The sequence below is a fragment of the Monodelphis domestica genome, chromosome 7 (assembly GCF_027887165.1).
Source record: "Monodelphis domestica isolate mMonDom1 chromosome 7, mMonDom1.pri, whole genome shotgun sequence".
In the NCBI taxonomy this organism is placed as follows: Eukaryota; Metazoa; Chordata; class Mammalia; order Didelphimorphia; family Didelphidae; genus Monodelphis; species Monodelphis domestica.
In genome coordinates, this window is record NC_077233.1 from 288,229,429 (window position 1) to 288,251,858 (window position 22,430).

Below are 22,430 nucleotides of genomic sequence, written 5' to 3' on the forward strand. Positions count from 1 at the left end.
AATATAGTGGTCGCCAGGGAAAAATGCCCAAATATGAAATATACCCAAGTCAGCTGGGTTTTTGTGGAGATTTTAATTAATACAAATAAGGAATTAATGAAAGAGAGTAAGAAGAAACAATGAGAAAAGAGATAGGCCAGCCTAAGCTTTTAAGCCTTAAGAGAGAGATCAGTCAGTCTTTTATCCACTCACCACAGGATTTGTCCCAAGCAAGATTCTAGTGTTCAGAGAGACCCACCAGTTCAGCTTCGGCAATCTGATCTAAGTTCAGCCACCAAGCCCTTCAAGGCAACTCTGGCAAGCTGCCTCTCTCCAATTCAGCTTTGGCAAGCTGAATTTTCAGCCAGCTACCCAGTTCTCTCAGAGAGAGTTCCTTTTAAAGAGAATTTTCTCCTATGTCACCTCCCCTAAGCTTTCACATCTACCAATCACAGTAGACGTTTTCCAAAGGACGGACCATTCTTAGTTCACCCCTGAGTAGACTAAAAGTTCTGAGTAAGTTCTCACCTCTTTGCCCCTTGCAAATTTGCAAGTTGCTAGACCTTTTAGTGATTCATTTGACCTTCATAGGTACTTAGCACCTTTTTGTATTAGATCTAAAAATAGACTTAGCTTAAGGCTTTTGCTTCACTATAAGTATGAGTTAAGTACTTTTTCATTGTTCAGTAAAGAGTTTACAACTTTATCTTCCCCCAAAGTACACTTAAGTATGGGTGGAGTAGAGTTCTCAGTTCCTGACTAAGTCTCTTCATTGTTTAAAATGGGGAATGGTCTTAACCAAATCTTATGAAGTCAGGTCTGGGAATTTTTAAGGTTCACAGTAGTGATGTTGATTTTTAACATCAGACTTTGTTTATTGCCAGCTTAATACATTTTTGTGTGGTAGCATCAGTATTTTCAATTCAGCTTTGAAGTCATTATTGAAAAAGAAGTTGTAGTTCTCTTATAAGAACCCTATCTTCTCCATGTCTCCCTTCAGGCCTACTTTTTACTGTCATAATTTTCAATTCATCTGTCTCTAACTTGTAGAACCTTCATTTTCTAAATAGTATATTCTCAAATATCAAGAAAACTATTTGTTTACAAACTTAAAACAACATTTGGTAGCTGCAGTTATCTTTTTTTTTTTTAAACCCTTACCTTCCGTCTTGGAGTCAATACTGTGTATTGGCTCCAAGGCTGAAGAGTGGTAAGGGCTAGGCAATGGGGGTCAAGTGACTTGCCCAGGGTCACACAGCTGGGAAGTGGCTGAGGGCAGATTTGAACCTAGGACCTCCCGTCTCTAGGACTGGCTCTCAATCCACTGAGCTACCCAGCTGTCCCCCTGCAGTTATCTTAATTATAAGATGTAATTTTTATGTATAAGATGTAATTTTTATGAATGGATGCATTTTAAAGGTTTGAGTTTGAGATTGAGTAGAATATTAAGAGAACTTTTTCCTTTTGTTCACAGATAATCAAATCATCTGTATCTTCTTTTCTTGGTTGTCTTTAGTTTAATGCTAAACTTTTAGGTTAACCCTAACCTTAACCCTCATAATATAAGAGAAAACTCCTAGTGGGTGTTCTCAGGCTTTCTTAGGGTCTGAAAGAGGCAGAATTTTAATTCAGGTCTTCCTCATTCTAATTCTAGTATTCAGTCTATTATTGATATTCCATAATTTTTCACTTTCATCTTTTTAAAGAAATAAAAAATAAAGAGAAAAATATCTTTAGTTTGGGAAAATCATCAAATTTGTAAGTTGAGTTTGCTTTAATTTTTTTCTTACAAGGATAATGGAGGGTTTGGGGAATAGAATATGTTAAAATAAAACAAAAAGTCTTATAGAATAAAAACTTAGAGCAAAGGAATAGATAGGATGCCATACTTAAGAAATAGATAAGGATTGGGGGGGGGGGTATTTTTTTAGCAAAGGAAGTTCTTGATAGTTATTCCAAGAATATTTGAAATACTTCTTTGAGCAGCCATTGAAGTAAAATTACTTAATACATGTTCCTTGGTCCTAATTGACCTGTTGATTTTTATTAGGCATAACATTTTACTTATCACACCTACTGGATTAAACAGATTCTCTAAATGGCACTAAAGGGGTGGGGTTTGGGGCTAGTGTTTTAATGAGAGTTCTAACCAAATTACATTGTGTATGTGTGTGTGTGTGTGTGTGTGTGTGTGTGTGTGTGTGTATGTTTTAAACCAAATGTCCTGACCAAATTACATTGCCTGTCTAAATTATCCCTGTAATTTCTACTGGATAGTCATTTTCATAGTCCTAAATTATTCAGAGGCTTTGAAATACTATATAATTGCTATGCTTATTTTAGTTGGAAAGAGTACAGCATGTTGAGTATGGACAGATTTAGAAATAAAATATACTATCAGTAATACAGACCTTCTTTCCTATACAAATGTGTAACTTTCATGTAGCGTTTTTGTTTACATAGAGAATTTTCAGTGCTTATAAATTTATATTCAGAAATTGAGTTCATTTTACTTTACTTCTCATTATCAGAGATAACTTGGACTTGGTGATAATTTAAGTTTCTAAGTTTTCATGTAAATTATTATTTTATTCATGTATCACCATTAGTTTTGTTTAATTTGTTGTGCCTGTCAGCTAGGCTTAGGTTCCTTACACAGAATCCACTTTTTGCTTTTTAAGAACCTCTAATTCATAGCGGGTAGCCATATAGCCTTTGGTTATGGTGTTATTATAATCAAGTTCACTTGCCTTGCTTCCAACTTATTGGGCCTTTTTCAAAATTGAATTCAGTTTCAGAACAGTGGAAGAACCAACTTTCCCTTTTATTCTTGAGTCCGAAGTTCTGTTCTTCAGAAATTGTTCATTATGGAAATTGATGGCTTTCTCTAAAAAAGTCCCAGAGGATAGTTTTCAAAACTGAAAAAACTCTTCACAAAGATGTCTATTATATACTAAAATTGAGAGTACCAAAGAAGTAAGACAATGCAGAAAGCTCACCATTTCAATTAAATTTTGAAAATGATTTCTACTTTTTCCTCCCTTCCTGAGGAAGTTTTTCCTTGACTCAGACACTACGACATTGTCATTGGTATACTATCCTGTACTTGTTTACTATGATAATAGGTTATTTTGACTTTATTGTGAAGAAGATTTAAGATATATTTAGAAATGGAAGTTCCCTTTTTCATGTAATGGTTTATAAAAACTTTCTGATTTTCTTGGAAGTTATTTGTAGAGTCCCCACAGTTTTACATTACTCAATATTATGTCTGGATGATGGTAGTCATAGGTTACTATTTCAAATACTCCACATATACGGGAATTTTTTCTAGGTCCCTTTCTATAGAGATATTTGGGACTTTGCAGTCCCAAATGTAGAGAAATGATTCTTCAATTTAGTAACTAACATTAGCTGGCAGTTTTGAGCAAAGTTCTTGTAATTAAGATACTTCTGGATGTTGTGTGAATGGTGTAGCTCTCTCCAAAGTATAATCTTTTTCTTTTCTAATTTTATGTTGTTTAGTTGGAAATGAAGAATTCCTCTACTTCCTGGCCAAAATTTGACTCTTAATTGCCTTAACTGCCCCCTTTTAAAGAATGTAACAATATTTAGTGTTTCCAACAGGAATCCCTTTTTGCATCTAGCTTTCTTCAAAGCCACTTCCATCAAGTTGTGATATAGCCCTGTCTTCTTTTTTGGTATTGCTTTTCTCTTTTTCTGCTTCAAAAAAGAACTTAATCAGGATACTTTTGGTGCAAAAAAAAAAAGAGAGAGATGAGTTGATATGGGTATTTGTTAAAATTAAAAAAAAGAAAAGAAAACTGATGGCAGAACCAGGTTTTAGAGAAGGCCAAGGCCTGGAATTAGCTTCTTTACTGCTTCCCCATTTTTTATATACTTTTCTAATCCCCTTCAAATCTGGAGAAGAGGAAGAAAGGAAGATTCCCTTTTAAGTTGAGATTTGATCACCTGCCTGCTGGTATTACTGAACATAACAATATATTTCCTGTAATTGAAGTAGATAAATAATGACTTGTATAAAGCTTATTGGCAACTTGTTTCTCCCTCCTTCTGCTTAGTCTCTCATGTAAGGAAAACCGTGTCCCACACCTTTCCAAAAAATTACCTCATTCTATCTTGTGCTTTTTGTGTTTACCATAACTACCAGCTCTACACTCGGGGATGTTGTGAGGCTCAAATTAAATAATTGGATGTAAAGCATTTTGCAAACCTTAAACTTATCTATATAAATGACAGTTATTATTTTTAGCCTACAGACACTAGGCCTTCACTATAGTGATGACTTCATCCCTTAAGCATTCCACTGCACTCCTACTGAGCTGAGGCACTGTTTCCAGAGCAATACAGAAGTGTGCTGGTAAATGTTGGGGGAGAGGAATATACCACTTTTCAGGTGCTTTGTCAACACTTTCGTGTCTGGAAAATCACATAGTCAAGCCCCGATTTTATGATGATTGATGATTTCTGAATGCTTACACTGAAAATTGAATGGACTCTAGCAAACAGATTATTGCTGTCTGCAGCTCACCTCTCTACAGTAATCTGGGATGGTTGTCACCACCTCACAGGGAAAACACATTGATTCTGCTGAAAACCTTTATCTCTTTAATCTCAGAAAAGTGTTTTGCTCTCAAAAGGAGGGGAGAAAATGAAAACTGGCCATTTATGACCACTAAGCTAGATACTATGCAGAGAATGAGACAGGAGTCATTTAAGGCCTCGGCTGAAAGAAATTGAGTAATAAAGAGGGTGAACTAAAAGCACTGTAATACAAGGAGGTAAATTTGATATCATAGATATTTCTGAGACGCAGTAGGATAGAAACAATGACTAGACTGTGGTTCTAGAAGTATATTTGTTTTTTAAAAGGCACACGAAAGATGACTGTAGAATTATCACTGTATTTTAAAATATTTTCTTTTGATGGAGTCCAGAATTAAATAAAGCAATAGAGTGTTTGGGCAGATAGTAAAAGAAACAGAAGCCATAATATTCAGGTTAGCAAATCATAAGCAGTTAATGCAAAGGAAAAATAAAAATATCAGAAATTGTTTATACAAACATAACCTACTCAACCAAGATTAGAAATAAAGCAGAAAAGCTAGGGAAAGTTTTTTACAAGTATCTCTGATAGAGGTCTCACTTCTCAAATATAGAGAGATCTAAGTTAAACTTTAAAATACCATTCTCCAATTTAAATGGTCAAAGTATATGAATAGGTATTTTTCAAATGAAAAAAATCAAAGTTATATGAAAAAAATGTTATAAATCACTTGATTAGAGAAATGCCCATTAAAACAGCAAACCCATCAGATTAGCCAATGTGCCAGAAATGGGAAATGAACTAACTATATTCCCAAAGGGCTCTAAAACTTTGTATACATACCCTTTGACCCAGAAATACCACTTTTAGGTCTATATCGCAAAGAGATAAAAAATAAAGGGGAGAAAGACCTTTTTGCACAAAAATATTTATTGCAACTCGTTTCATGGTAGCAAAAATTTGGAAATTATGGGGTTGTTCATCAATAGGGGTCTGGTTAAACAAGTTGTGGCATACTAATGGAATGCTGTTGTGCTATAAGAAATGACAAACAGGATGGTTTAAAAAAACTTGTAAAGATTTAAATGAATTTATACAAAGTGAAGTAAGCTGAACTAAAAGAGCATTGTACATGGTAACAGTATTGTGAATGACCTCATTATTCTCAGCAATATAGTGATCAAAGACAATCCCAAGAGACTCACAATGAAAATTGCCATCTACTTCCAGAGAAAGAACTATTGGAATCTTAAAGAAAACCAAAACAGTATATTTCACTTTCTTGCTTTATTTTTGTTTGAGATCTCTTCTACAAAATTACTAACATAGAAAAAATGTTTTACAGTATTGCACATGTTAAATCTATTTAGATTGCTTACCATTTGGGAGAGGGAGTATGGAAAGAAAGGAGAGAATTTAGAGCTCAAAAAAAATTTTTTTTAAGAATACTTAAAAACTATTTTTCATGTAATTGGGGAAAAATAATTTTTTAAAAGTAAAGCAGCTCCATACTCTCAGCAGGGCATAGATTCTAATAAGGAAGACATCACATATGGAAGAACTTAGCTGCAAATCAGATAGGACATTCTCATGTTTCAGTGACAAAGCAAATGGTAATAACATTTTTTTTACATAATTCCCAGTGAAAAAACCCTATACATTTCTGATATTGAACAGTTTAGAAGTGCCAAGGACTTTGGTGTTTTCTTTATGAGTATTCAGTCGCTGTGGCTTTAGCCCCCTGGAGGAACAAATTTTAGGTTGTACTTCTATAGGAACTATTTCCTAGGGGACAGTGGTATGGAAGCATTGTTATTACTGGGTCTTAGGTTCAAGGTCCCTGGACTGCCTCCATCCGTCTAAGGAGAGATTGTGGTCAAAGTAGGGATGGTTAGACTCACCTTGCACATAGACTACCTCTTCAACCTTAGAGTGCTTTTCTACTTTAGCTAAGCTTACTTGCTTACTCTGTGAGTAAGTGGTTGGTTGGTATTTGGTGGAAATGACTGGCCCCTTCTCCACAGAAATTGATTTCCTGAGTGATATCCGTTGTAATTTTTATAAGGAAATCTGGGTGGGATTGATGAAAAGGGGATATGGAAGGTTTTATAGCAGGGAATGGAGGAGTTGAAGGAAGAGAGGGAATATGGCTGCTGGTGAGGTAAAAGGAGAGAGATGCCCCCTGCCGAGAGGTGTAAATCATGGGGTTCCTGAAAAATGGGCCACTTATGATAGCCTGTGGTGATGTCATTTCTATAGATTGATGTTGTAGATATCCCAGAGCAGGTAAGCAGGGACCTTCCTGAGGGACAATCCTCCCCCCAGACTTAGTCACCCAGCAGGGGTTCAGTAAGGACAGTTTATAGTGGAATGGCTGTCCCGAGGTTCAGCTCCCTCTATGTCCCCTGACAAGAGAGTACTCTTATCTGACTGCGATATTCAAATAAAGATAACTTTTAATAACAAGTTTGGATTGGGGAGGGTATCAGGGAAGAGGGAAGAGGGATTTCCCTAGATGAGGTTTGAGTCTCGGCTTTTGAGCTGTGGCCAGGCCTCATAAGCTGGTGGAGGGTTTCTCTTATTCCTGTCAATGCTAATCTGCGCTAGCTTTTTTAATTTCAAAAGTCTTAGCAGAAGATAGCGAGAGGAAGAAAAGTTCTGATCTTTAGAGTTGGTTGGGCCTGTCTCTTCAGGCTGATGCCACTAAAATTGGCCTTATAGTTCAAACTGCTTCCCTTAAGTCCTTTTGTTCGATGAACATGATCACAGGAATCCAGGGAGAGCACACCTGGGAAAATCAGGAAAATAGAGGCACTTCCATCCAGAAACAAGGAGAGAGCTCCTTATGGTTCCAGGGCTAGGAAGGAAGTGCTCCTCACAAGACCAACTGCCACTCCCAGTTGCCCCTCCCCCCACCAACTGTCATTCTTGTCAATATCTTTTCTCTGACACTCCAGCTGATGTTTGTTCCAACTCAGTAGCAGAAAGTCCAGAATTTGCTTTAGTTTTCCCTTCCATACTGTAAAGGCTAGATTTTAAGTAGGACAAATAGGTTGGGATGGGGAGTTGCCACAAGTAGGGTCTTATGCCTATTAACAAGTTGTTGAGTCCTATTGAGTCAGAATTTGGTGATGGTGGTGGTGAGGAAGGTGATTTTTCCCTTCAATGATGGCTTTAGGGGGCATTGCTATTCCCAAGGCCCCTAAATGGGTTCTAGGCTGTATCCATTGGGGTATGAGTATACACGGTGGTCAGGGTAATGGTAAATGGCTTGACATATCTGGTATATGCTCCCAAGAAGGAAAAAATCAAAGAATAGATATTAGAAGAAATGCTGAATGAGTAAAAGGTTGTGAACTGAAAGAGCATCAAAGTTCTACATATATAGGTGGCAGCACAATTAGAGGTATTGGGATGATTTAAAAGATTGATACCTTTGAGGTGGTGATAATAGAGTGAATTGAATGTGCAAGTGTTGAGTACTGAGAACATCCATGAACTGAAAGATTAAAGTGAGGGGTCAAAAACGAGCGTATTGAAATTCCCCATATGCTGGTAGGTACTTGGTTATAGACACTGTGGGCCACGTACTGATATGATTGGAGAAAAGTAGGATGGATGATCTGGGGTCCAGTAGAAGACTTCAGTAAAATCTGGAGCAGGTGAATGGATGGATGAACTTCAGAAGAGGCATCATTCAGTAAGAGTGGAATGTGGCAGCCAGAAACAAAAACTAGTCCTGGCTGACCCCATATGTAAGGGATGCCTAGAGAGCAGGCCAAGAATGTAGTGTCTTCTGAAGGGAGCCAAGTTTCTGTGAACATGACAATTCTATAGCAAAGAAATTTGTTTACATGAAAGAGGATTTCAGAGAGCAGGGTAGCTTAGGGACTTGTTATGGCTATGGTAGATATGAACTAGACTGTTGGAAGTAGAAATAGGTGAAAATGTTGACTCTCAATCACAGGGGAGGAAAGGAGATGGAAGTTTGTTGACTGACCATACGGTGGACTCTAATAGTGTTCAAGGAAGAATTGTTATTTGACTGCGACTCCCTACCCTTAAGGGGCCTATGAATTTGGAAGATGGCATTTCTGTCCTAGGCACAAAGGAAGAAGAGATTAATTTTCTGTTTGAGTAAATACGGGTAGCACAATGGATAGAGCACTGAGTCTGGAGTCAGGAAGACCTGATTTAAAACCAGCCCCAGTCACTTGCTAGCTGTGTCACCCTGGACAGGTCACTTAACTCTACTTGCCTCCATTTCTTCAACTGTAAAATGAGCTGGAGAAAGGAATGACACACCATTCTATCATCTTTGCCAAGAGAACTATAAATGGGGTCATGAAGACTTGGACATGACTAAAATGACTCAACAGCAACAAATACTGGACACGTCACATGTGCCTCTGACTCCCTGTAGCTTGGGACCACTGGTTGTTTTTCTGTGACTCCAACAACACAGGCCTTTATGTGCCTTTATTATTATCAGAGAATACATGGAGACAAAGAGAAAATAGGAATCAAAAAATGATAGCTCACAAGTTTAAAATGGGAACTTCCAATTATCCAAACATTTGCTGGAGATTCTCTCATCTCTCTCCCCTCCCAACCACATTAGTTAATGATTTGCCTTATTTTATCACTATTTTTAAAAGAAGAGGAACCAACAATGAGAACTATTCTGCTGTTTTTTACTAAACAGAAGAAACTGGTTACTCCAGTTGTTTTGAACTATAAGGGGAAGTTCCCACTGTGTTTTAGAATTTAGGATAGGGATAGGGATAGAGAATAGATCTATGATTTAACTGGAAAAGAGAGCTCATAGGTGAGGAAACTAGAATGTATGCTAGAAAAGAAAAATAATAGAATTTATAATGGAGAGAATAACTGAGTAGAGCCTGAATTTACTCTGAATTTGGAGAGAACAGATTTTGAAGGATTTAGAGAAAGGTTAATAAGGATGTTATGGATTAAAAGTCAACAAGAGAAGTTATAGGAAATAGGAAATCTCAAGACTAAAAAGACTCATCATTACCTAGAATGATTTCAGCATTTGGGAACTTATTACAAATTTATGTTTTACGAATATTTTTAAATAAAAATTCAAAAGGATATGCTAAAAGTTTAGTTACTATTTTGTTTTAAAACATATTTAATAAGTTCACAGTTTCATTTGTATATTCTTCTTAGTTCTTTGCATATTGAAATGTTTGTTGAAAATTAAGTTTATAACAAAAGTAATTTTTAAAGCATAATTGTGGATGAATGCAACAGTGTATTACAGCCTATTAAAAATAATGTCCAGAACTTCAGCAGTCCGAATAAATTCGCTCTGACTGAGTTTTGCTGACTGCAGCAAAACTGGGTCTTTATCTGAGCTGGGCCTGACTCACCCCAATTCCCCAATAGTTGAGGTTATATACAAAATTAGACAATTGCAAGACATCAGTTAACAACAAAAACAACAAACTTTATTTAGCCATAGGAAAAAAGGGATATTCCACACAGATGAGGCATCAGGGATACCTCTACTTGGTTGGAAAGCTCTTTTTGTCCACATTGTGTGTGATCCATCAGCCAAACCTCAGAGTGCCCCTAGAGCTGCCTGTGGCTGTTTTGTGGGCTATGAGGAAGTGACTTCATCAGTCCTTAGCCTTTAGTCTCCTGAGCTAGTTAAGTCTCAAGGAATATCTTAATACCTTTTAAGGAAAAAATAGCCTAACTTGCCTTGGGGGGGAGGGGTTATGATATCACTCCTACCACAGGGTCTTTCCTGCTTTGTTTGGGGGGAAAAAGAGATGATCAAATAGAAAATAGTACTGCTGCACCAAGTATATTGTTAGAATAAATAAAAAGAGATAGAAGTTGTGAATTTTTATTTTGTTTCTCTTTTCTCTACCCTGGAGAATATTTTTTAGATATGAAGGGGAGAACAAAAATGAGCAAGTAAAATCCAAGATAAGTAGGAAGAGTGCACTCTACTTCTCCACAATGAGTTCAAGTCACCAGGCCAAGATCAACTACATCCCAAGATACTAAAAGATTACTAAAAGTAATTGTTTAGGCACTGCTTTATTGTTTAAAATGGTGTAAGTAAAGAAAGTCAGGGGGACAGCAAGATTTTAAAAGGGCGATAATTTTTTTTTTTATTGGTAACTTTTGTCCTTATATCACATTAATTTCTGATTACTTTCTCCCTCCCTGGTCCTTTGCATCCCCTACATTTAAAAAGCAAGGAAAAAATAACAGTGAAACTAACCAGTATATGTGTAATATCTGAGAGTATTTGTAATATTCCACACTCAAAGTGCCTCCCTGTTACATGGAAAAAAGGGAAACACTATTTAACAATTCTTCTCCAAGGCCAAAACTGGTTATTATAATTATGCAGCCTTTAGTTGGGGAAGGGAGAGATGGCGACTTTTTCTTTTTGTTTACATTGTTGTAGTGATCTTTTGTATTATTTTTCTGATTCTGTTGATTTTACTTTTTTTATCCTATACCTGTTTAAATACTTTCTTGCATTACTCACACATGATACTCCATATCTGACAAAAAATATCATTTTGCACCAACTATCCCTCACATCTAATATGTATCCCTTTACTTTAACCTCATAGCATCCCCTCTTCCCTTAACACAGCTTGGGCACTTCCTTATGCACGAAGTCTTTCCTGGTCCTTCCTCCTGCAAATGTTCTCCTTTTCAAACCACCTTGTACAACAACTTTGTATTTGAAGTGAATAAATACAACTAATTTATTTATATTTTATTTAATTACTTTATATTTATCCTATAAATAGATAAGTAAATATACTTATTGTCCATCAGGACATGAACTTCTTTCAAGTAGGAATTATGTTCCTAATGCTAAGCCCAGTATGTAGTAGAGGCTTAATAAATACTTGCTGATTAATTGATAGGTGGTACCCTATTTTATGTTCATCTCTGTATAACTCTTTTGTTTTCTCTTTTCTCTCCATAAACTTAATAAGATTTAAAAATCATAGGATCAAAGGTCAAGATCTTGATTAGGATCTCAGATGCTATTTCTTGAAATGCTCTATGGATGAGGAAACTGAGGCCCAAGGAGGTTAAATTCACATAGGTAGTCAACATCACATGCAGAATTTGAATGCAGCTCCTATAAGCTGTCACTATTCTTTCCTCTCTACCATGTTGTTACCATGGATTACACAGTAGTGGAACTAGAATGTATTCTAGAGATAATCTATCATGAGTAGAACCATAATGACAGCAGCATTAAAAATCGTAATATTCAGCATCTATTGTCAATATAAGTCTTTTAATTGATATGAATCAGACATTGGAAATATAACTAATGTATCATTTGATCATCATAACATCAATATTTCATTCTCAAAAGTATTCAAGAATTTTAACATACTTTGCTCTTGCTTTTTTTCTCTAATAAGCCACAACTACTTTTAAAAGTTTTTCCTTCAAAAGGGTATCTCAAAATTTTATTTCCTTCTTTGTAAAATAAATTTTATTAAAAATAAGGAAGGAAAGAAAGAAGCCAGGTATGTGCTATTGCTTTACAACTGCTGTCTCATTTGATCCTCACTGGTAGTTAATAATAGTTGAATTAAAAAAAAATAAAAGAAGGGAAATGTGTACCCTGAAGGAAGTTTGGACTTTCAGTATGGAGAGGGGGAAAGAGAGGAGAACCCCCTTCTCAAATTGGGTTCAGGGGAGACAACAGATGTAATGGGTTGACTCAGAGAGAGGTGAAGGGGTTTGAAGATTTTCCCCCTTCTGCTTTCCCTCCTTAGCTAAAGCTGTTCTCCCCAATTTGCTCTTGTCCCTCTTTCACTACTCAAGACCAAAGAGTCTCCTCTTGATCTGTTCATTCACACTCAGCTTGGGGAACAGATAACTTTTTATGTCAACTCAATCAGGTAATACAAAAGGAAATAACAGGCAGGGAAGAATGGGAAAAGGAAAGTGGGAAAAGGGGGTCCCTGTCTCTATCTAAACCCTTTCCTCCCTCCTCGAGTTTGGGGGGATCTCAGGCCTTGGCAGCCTGAGCCCCCTGAGAGAAAGTCAGGTTGACTCACCCCTGGGCAACAGGTGCTGAGGTAAAGTCTGCTCAGGTTTCTCTTCATAAGTCCCTTCAATTGGGAAGTGTTGGGGGGAAGATTTCCAGTTGCCAGCAGGGAAAATGGGTAACCCTCAGGAGAAAGTCTTTTCCCCAACTTCTCTCTTGGGCTTCTCAAGAGCGAGAGACCCTCACTGTTCTCCAATCCAGAGTCTCCTCCTCCTCTTGATTCCACTCCTGGGGCCCCTCCCCCATTGAGGTGATCAATTTCACATACTCTTCAGCCTGTCACGTTTTCTCTAGTGCCAGCCTCGGTCACATAGCATTCAGAGTGCTATTATTTTCCCCATTTTACAGATGAAGAAATTGAAGCCTACAGAGGTTAAGTAACTGAAGTTACTAGCTAAGATAACATGGTGTGTAAATGTCTGAAATCAGATTTGAATGCAGGTCTCCCTATAACTATTGTGACTCCTTGTGGTTACCCGCCTGGACAGAGAGTACTTTGGTAGTTTCTAAAATGAAATGATATTGGTAGTTTCTGTGGTAGAATTATCCACACTAGCAGCTATAGGGGAAACCAATATAATCTATAAAACTTGTGGACTTTAATTTTTCAGATTTTAGAATTGAATCATTGATGACGAAACTCGTTCATGTAAATGACTTGCCTGGTTAATTGCTTACTATGGGCTTAGTGAGAGACAGAATTAGATAAATTGGATTCTTTGTCTTCCTTGTTCTTTTACTAGTTGCAGTATCTATGTGTCTAGAATACACAAATAATTATAAAATAAAATATTCTACAGGTGCATGAATGGTAGTATGGGTCCAAGGTGAGAAGATCACTACTACCTGAGGTCACTGACCAAATACTAACTCTTAATCCCTGTGTCATGAGATCTAAGTGGTATCACTGCTGAATCACTATGGAAAATCTAAATCTATGAAATTTAAGGCTCATTAAGCTAGAGTGGGTCAGAGAACTTCATTTAATTAATTCCTGAGCACTTTTATTCATCATATAGTTATTTTATGAAAATGGGTCTACAACTCTTCTCTTTCCTCTCCTTACAATCACAAATTTTGGGGGTGAGAGGAGCCCACATTTATAATTTTATTATTATGGACCTTAAAGTCTATAAATCTCTACTGATGCACATTATTTCTAATTTATTCTAAGACTAAGAGAGTGGCCATTTGAGTTTAATACCAATGAACTAGAATGATTCTTTTGTGCCAGAACATTTTTCTTTTATAGTGAAACTGTAATTACCAAGTGGGTCTAATCTTTTTCAAAATCATAGTGTGTGGATCCCTTTTAATTCTGCATTTTAAGATTACCTGATGGTTACCATTTAAGTACCATAGAAGAAGTCACTTATTAAATAAAATGACATCTTAGTTATTCTTCATTGTAGGTGAACAGAGATGCTTTAGTTAAGTGAATTTTCTAGAGGCACATGGATCTGGTAGTCCTGACAGTACTGCAATACTTTAAACAGATTTTATAGGGAAAATCTTAGTATCGCACACTTATCTTGCACTAAACAGTGTTCTGAATATAATAATTCTTAATAATAAGTAGATTGTGTTTTTTGTAAGGCAAGATAGTATACAGTGCAGTGGTTCTCAGCATTTTGATCTTAAGACCCCTTTTTACTCTTAAAATTAATGTGAATTTTCCCAAAAAGCTTTTGTTTATTGGATGAATATTTGCCATAATAGAAATGAAAACGAGTTAGTTTTATTTTGAAAATAATTTTGACTTCACAAACCCTCTGAAAGGGCCTCAGGAATCATCCCCCAGGATCCCCATATCACATTTTGAGAACTGGTGGTACAATGTATTGAAGGTTATCTGAAGAACCAAGAAGACCTGGGTTCAAGTATTACCAGACACATATTGCCTATTTCTGAATAAGTCACCCTGAGCAATTCTCTGAAACATAATAGTTTCAGAGTAGATTCCCTTCTAAATAGGTAATGGGATTTTCCTCATCCAGAGAATTGCTTAGGCTAGTGAAATTATAGCTCCAGTACCCATTCCTTTCCCTGTGTCATGTTTGGGTTTTGGTTTTTTCTAAATTTGTTCTTATATACAGAAATATTCAAGCATAGAATATAATCAAATGTTGAGTATTCGAATATTTTATTACTATGTTATGATGCTCTCTGGGGATGACATTGCATATAACTATTTGCCTCTATGCTATGTGGCTTAAGCCATGTGCTGTTTTAGATGGGGGATTTTCCTCTCTATTCCATCTCATTCAAATGCTACTTTTCATTGCTATTCTTAAGTCCTTGCTATTTCAAAAACTGCTATTTTATTTGATGTACAGATTATCTGATTCAAGAACTGAGAAGGTTGCTGCTGCATGTCTTTTCTAGAGAATAAAGTAGGTTAACAGGAATATCTACAGGAAAACAAAGTCAAAATGGAAAGTAGGAGAGCTTTCTCATTTTGAGAGGTCCACTTAGTACTCAACTACAAGTTTAATTTCACATAATAAAGAGATTTTACCACTACTTCCACTGGGAACGAAATACTCTGATTAATAGCTCTCTTTGTTCAACTTGTGAACTTTCAAAACTATAAACAGGAAATCATTTTGATATTTTAAGATAGTAGTGTATACCCTGCTTTCAAGTCTTACACATGCAGCAGCATTCAGAAACAGATCATCACCCTGGAATTCCCATTTGCTTATTGGCATGTAGTTTCTTCAGCTTCAGACCAAAACTTGGTTAAATCAAATTCTTAAAAAACATTACAGAGTCACAGTTAGATTATTATAAATGCCATCGTTTTCCTTATTATCCACAGGAGCAGTTGATATATAAACCATAAGAACTTTTAAATATACTAAAGATATAACAAAATTGGTTGCAGCAATTAAATTTATTGTCATGCTTCATTTTTTCCTACTTTTTTTTTTAACCTACTATGCTTCTCACTAAAAAACAAAGGCTAAATTCATGTTGGCAGTGAAGAAAATGCCATTACTACTAACTGAGTCATACTACACACCTAATTTTTGAATGAAGAAATTGAAGCTGGAATTACTTAAATCTAGATAAACGTAGTTCAAAGGCCTGTGAATGTGTAAACAGGATTTGAGAGTGGGAGGTAAGGAAACAGTGTCACATGAGCCTTTAAAAAAAAGTTTTGTTTTTAATTTTTGTGTTTATGTTTTTTAAAGTTTTGTAATTTTGGAAATTTGATCAGGAGGCCTTGGCAGGACATTTCCTACCGGCTGTGAAGGCACCAGGAGCCCTAAACTTTTTGACTGCTACTTTCAGAAATTTTGGAAACAACCATTACAATTGAAATAATGTGTCTCAGAGAAGACAAACATTACAACATATTTTGTTGGAAATAAATGCAGAGACAAAAAAAAACCCTAGGGAAAAGCAATTAGAGTAGTGAGTATCTGGTCTTGCAAAATAGGACTTCTTTAACTGGGGTGTCACCTGAGTTGTAGGTTAAATGGAAACATATTTCTCCTTAGACAGTGAAACTTATGAATTCTATCTTAACCACATTTTTCATTTTCATTAAATGTTTCCATTGCTCAATTTTGATTTTATTGATATCTTTTTTTTTATTTCAGTTACATTTCCCAGTATATTTCTCTCTTTCCCACAAAGCCATGTAACAGTGAATTTTTATCAGAGGGAAGAAAAAGTTCTCCAAAAATAGCCAACATATAAATGAAGGCCAGTATTAAAAATAATGCTTCACACCCATAATCTTCCACTTCTTCAAAGAATGGAAAGAGGTGTATTCTTGTATCTCTTTTCTTGAACCAAGCTTGGGCAATATAATTACACAAAATTCGGTTTTAAATGTTTTGTTGTTTTCCTTTCCATTTATATTGTTTGTGTACATTGTCTCGTTTCTGCTTACTTCACTTTGCAGTCATGTCACATAAATCTTCTTATGTAATTACACAACACTGCTTAAATAAAGAATGACAAAGAAGTGTAAGAATGTTCAGTAGGTTGGATTGGGCAATACCATTTTTTAAAAAATGATATTTAAATAAATAAGCAGAATTAAAATGTCAGTCCCAGGAATCATTTTACAATGTATTTGTAAAGTTAAACAAAATCATGCCATTTCGTTTGGAGGAAAAAGATCTAGAATCTGAAGGGAAGTAAAGAAAAAAAGTAGGAATGAAGGACAAATAGCACTTTCAGACCTCAAATTATACCATAAAGCATCTTGGGCCTGACTCAGAGTATCTAGTATTTATTCACCATTTGACAGGAATTGCTGGAAACACTGGAAAGCAGTTTGGCGAAAATTATATTTAAACCACATACATACCATATACTACCTAAGCTCCAAATGAATATATAACCTAAATATCATTGGTCATAACATTTTTTTAAAAAATGAAGAAAAGAAGATTAGGTGTCTTCTGCACCTAAGTTGTGGGGGTAAATTCTCAATTCAACAAGGGAGATAACAGTTAAATAGTTTCATTTACAGGAAATTGAAAAAACTTAAGTGAACAAAATTAGTATGATTCTTAGAAGAAGGAAAATGGTTCCTTAGGGGGAAAGCAATCTACATCATTTATCTTCCAACAGGTTCAGAGATCAGGGGTGTCCAGAGAACTTAACCAAGTATATGGAACTATTATCAATATATAAGGAACTAATTCAAAATTTTAAAGCTCAAAGCCATTCTCCAATAGGTCCAAGGCTGAAGGATAAGGAACAAATCCAAGTTGTCTGCCACCGTATTTTTAAAAATCCTCCAAATCAGTAATAATTAAAGAAGTACAAATTAAAGCAACTCTAAGGTTCTACTAACAAAGTTAGCAAAAGAGGAAAATGACAAGTGTTGGAGAGGGTTTGCGTGACACAGGCACATTGCAATACTGTTTATAGATCTGTGAACTGGTCCAACTGTTCTGGAACTTTGCTCAAAAAGTTGCTCAGCCATGCTCCTTGAGCTTCCTTATCAATAAGTGAATGAACTTAGCCCAGCTAGCTCACTCTAGCTAGCTAGCTGAAGGACATGCTTCATTTAGATCTTGATTACCCTGCCCTTTTTGTATGCTAGTTAGCTTACAGTCCGTCCTCCATGTTTCTCTTCTACCTCCATTCCTTTTAACCTCTCTTTGCTCTGTAATCAAATCAATACTATCATACTACCCTTGCTCTTGGAACGAGCATACCAGTTAACCTTAAAACTTTTATCATGACTTCAGAAGATGAATAATGCCACTTCTTGGCAGAGCAGGGATAATACTAGAAGTACAGAATAAAATATACATTTCCAGCCATATCCAGTACGCTGATTTGTTTGATAATAATTATTTGTTGTAAGGCAGGATAGCCAGTGGGTAGTGAGAAGATGCAAATAAGAACATCAATTAAAAAAATACAGAGTAAGACCCAAAAACGTTCAAAAGGAAACAGATAGAATGTTTGTTGTTACCATGGATAACTGTATATATACCTTTTAAAAATTATTACAGCAAAATAAACTTATTCAAATGGAAAAAAATGAAGATGGCTTCTAAAAAAATTATAACAGCGTCAGGTTTTGCATACAATATTTTTGTACATGGAAATGTTTATAATTAAGTACAAAGTAAAGAAAAGTTTTACAATTTGAATTTAAAATACATGAAAAAGGTGGTAGCAAAAATGAGTTATATTTATGGCACCTTAGGGAATTTATTATAACAGTTTATACTGTCATGAAGAAATTATGGTTTGTAGGTGGTTTGTCTTTGTTTTCTGAGATATTTAGACCTTCCTAAATCATTAAATTTCTAGGTATTCAAAAAGGATTCTTTTCTTTTTAAATATTCTGAAGTAGGAGTTAACCTCCTATTTGGAGGTTAACCTCCAAGGTAATCTGTTGGATTCTTGGTTTGGTGATAGTGATTAGACTTCAGGAAAAGTATGCTTTAAGGGGAGCTAGGTGACTCATTGGATAAAGCACCAGAAAGCTTGAAATTTAAATCTGGCCTCAGACATTTCCTAGATGGAACTGCATGACTCTGGGTAAGTCATTTAACCTCAGTTGCCTAATTCTTCTTGCTTTTCTGCCTTGGAACTGATATTTATTATCAAGTCTAAGAAGGTTAAAAAAATATTCTTCACCTTTTTTTTTCCCCATTTGAATAAGTTTGTTTAGTCAGTTTAGAACATTATTCCTTGGTCACAATAATCACATTATTTCCCTCCCTCCCCTCCACCAACTCTTCGCGCAGCCAACACGCAATTTCATTAAGTATTACATGTGTCCTTGATCAGAACCTGTTTCCATGTTGGTGTTTACACTAGGATGTTCATTTAGAGTCTACATCGCCAATCACATCCCTTCAACCCATGTATTCAAGCAGTTGTTTTTCTTCAGTGTTTTTACTCCCTCAGTGTTTCCTCTGGATGTGGATAGTGGTTTTTCTCGTAGATTCCTCCAGGTTGTTCAGGATCACTGCATTGCCACTAATGGAGAAGTCCATTACGTTCGATTGTACCACAACGTATCCATCGATGTTTTCCTGGTTCTGCTCCTCTCACTCCGCATCACTTCCTGGAGGTTGTTCCAGTCACATGGAATTCCTCCGGTTCATTATTCCTTTGAGCACAATAATATTCCATCACCAACAGATACCATAATTTGTTCAGCCATTTCCCAACTGAAGGGCATCCCCTCAGTTTCTAATTTTTTGCCACCACAAAGAGAGCAGTTATGAATATTCTTGCACAAGTCTTTTTACTTATTATCTCTTTGGGGTACAAACCCAGCAGTGCTATGGCTGGATCAAAGGGAAGACAGTCTTTTGCACCCTTTGGGCATAGTTCCAAGTTGCCCTCCAGAATGGTTGGATCAATTCACAACCCCACCAGCAATGAATTAGTGTCCGGACTTTGCCACATCCCCTCCTGCATTCATTACTTTCCTTTGCTGTCATGTTAGCCAATCTGCTAGATATGAGGTGATACCTCAGAGTTGTTTTGATTTGCATTTCTCTGATTATAAGATATGTAGAGCACTTTTTCATGTGTTTATTAATAGTTTTGATTTCTTTGACTGAAAATTGCCTATTCATGTCCCTTGCCCATTTATCAATTGGAGAATGGCTTGATTTTTTGTACAACTGGTTAACTCTTTATAAATTTGAGTAATTAGACCTTTGTCAGAGGTTTTTGTACTGAAGATTGTTTCCCAATTTGTTGCTTTCCTTCTAATTTTGGATGCATTAGTTTTGTTTGTACAAAACCTTTTTAATTTAATGTAATCAAAATTATTGATTTTACATTTTGTGATTTTTTTTTTCTAGATCTTGCTTAGTTTTAAAGTCTTTGCTTTCCCAAAGATCTGACAAGTATACTATTATGTGTTCGCCTAATTTACTTATAGTTTCTTTCTTTATATTCAGGTCATTCACCCATTCTGAGTTTATCTTGGTGTAAGGTGTGAGATGTTGATCCAAACCTAATCTCTCCCATATTGTCTTCCAATTTTCCCAGAAGTTTTTTTTTTTTTTATCAAAAACTGGGTTTTTATCCCCAAAACTGGGATCTTTGGGTTTATCATAGACTGTCCTGCTGAAGTCACTTACCCCAAGTCTATTCCATTGATCCACCTTTCTGTCTCTTAGCCAGTACCAAATTGTTTTGATGGCTGCTACTTTATAGTATAGTTTGAGATCTGGGACTGCAAGTCCTCCTTCCTTTGTATTTTTTTTTCATTATTTCCCTGGATATCCTTGATCTTTTATTCTTCCAAATGAACTTTGTTATGTTTTTTTCTAATTCTGTAAAGAAGTTTTTTGGTAGTTCAATGGGTATGGCACTAAATAAGTAAATTAATTTGGGTAGGATTGTCATTTTTATTATGTTAGCTTGTCCCACCCATGAGCAATCGATGTTTTTCCAATTGTTTAGATCTAGTTCTAACTGTGTGGAGAGTGTTTTATAGTTGTAGTCATATAGTTCCCGTGTTTGTCTCAGCAGATAGATTCCTAAGTATTTTATATTGTCTAGGGTGATTTTAAATGGAATTTCTCTTTCTAAGTCTTGCTGCTGAGATGTGTTGGAAATATATAGAAATGCTGATGACTTATGTCCCTTTATTTTCTATCCTTCAACTTTGCTAAAATTATTGATTATTTCCACTAGCTTTTTGGTTGATTCTCTAGACCATCATATCATCTGCAAACAGGGATAGCTTGGTCTCCTCCTTCCCTATTTTGATACCTTCAATTTCTTTTTCTTCTCTAATTGCTACTGCTAGTATTTCTAGTACAATGTCAAATAGAGGTGATAATGGGCATCCTTGTTTCACTCCTGATCTTATTGGGAATGCATCTAGTTTATCCCCATTGCAGATGATGTTTGCTGATGGTTTTAAATATATGCTGTTTATTATTTTTAGGAAAGGCTCTTCTCTTCCTATACTTTCTAGTGTTTTCAGTAGGAATGGATGTTGTATTTTGTCAAAATCTTTTTCTGCATCTATTGAGATTTTTGTCAGTTTGCTTGTTAATATGGTCAATTATGTGGATGGTTTTCCTAATATTGAGCCATCCTTGCATTCCTGGTATGAATCCTACCTGGTCATAGTGAATAACCCTTGTGATGACTTGTTGGAGTCTTTTTGCTAGTAACCTATTTAGGATTTTTGTATCTATATTCATTAAGGAGATTGGTCTGTAGCAGCAGTTCTCAACCTCTCAATTTGTAGCAATGAGAATACATAATGCATATCAGGTATTTACATTCCAAATCATAACTGTAGCAAAATTACAGTTTTGAAGTAGCCACCAAGATAATTTTTTGGTTTGGGGTGACTGCAACATGAGGAACTATTGTGGGGTCACGGCATTAGAAAGGTTGAGAACCACTGGTCTATAGTTTTCTTTCTCCGTTTTTGACCTGCCTGGCTTTGGGATCAATACCATGTTTGTGTTGTAAAATGAATTTGGTAGCACTCTTTCTTGGCTTAATCTGTCAAATTGTTTGCATGATATTGGGATTAGTTGTTCTTTTAATGTTTGATAGAATTCATTTTTGAATCCATCTGGACCTGGGGGTTTTTTCTTAGAGAGTTCTTTGATGGCTTGTTCAACTCCCTTTTCTGATATGGGATTGTTTATTTCTTCCTCTGTTAGTCTAGACAATTTTTATTTTTGTAAGTATTCATCCATATCATCTAGGTTGGTATATTTATTGCCATATAATTATATATAATTAGGCATAGTAGTTTTTAATGATTGCCTTAATTTCTTCATTAGAGGGGAGGTCTCCCTTTTCATCTTGGATACTGTCAATTTGTTTTTTTTCTTTCCTTTTTTAAATTAGACTGACTAGTACTTTGTCTATTTTATTTGTTGTTTCAAAGTACCAGCTTCTAGTCTTATTTATTTTCTTTGCCTTTTTTAGCAATATGTCAAACATAATCTTTTAAGTGTATTATTATAGCTCATTTTTATAGTTCACTAATCCTAAGTTCACTACTCTTAGTTCTTGTCTATTCCATGCCATATGGAAATTAATTCAGACAGGAGCCTTTTGCTGAATTGTGTATGTTCTTTGGCTTGAAATACAGATCCAAAGGAAATCTAGAATGTAAGCAAGTTAGATCTTGTGATGACAAGATTTTCCTTACAACTTTGAAGAAGTATAACCTTGTTCATTTTAAAGCCAGTGAAATAGTTGAAATGTATCTCTTTAAGTTATTAGTGGGTAGTAACTTAATGGTTACTATGGCCTTGGGTATGGTCATTTTTCTAATATTTCAAGTACTTGATAACTTAAAAAAAGTTTTGTGTGATTCACTGT

The 22,430-nt window shown here is 35.6% G+C and overlaps 1 protein-coding gene across 3 annotated transcripts in view; it reads left to right on the forward strand.

Annotated features, from left to right (window-relative positions):
• The window catches only part of SRFBP1 (serum response factor binding protein 1), a 98,055-nt gene that overhangs the window by 30,587 nt on the left and 45,038 nt on the right, over positions 1 to 22,430 (forward strand). The gene's annotated exons all lie outside the window — the stretch shown is intronic.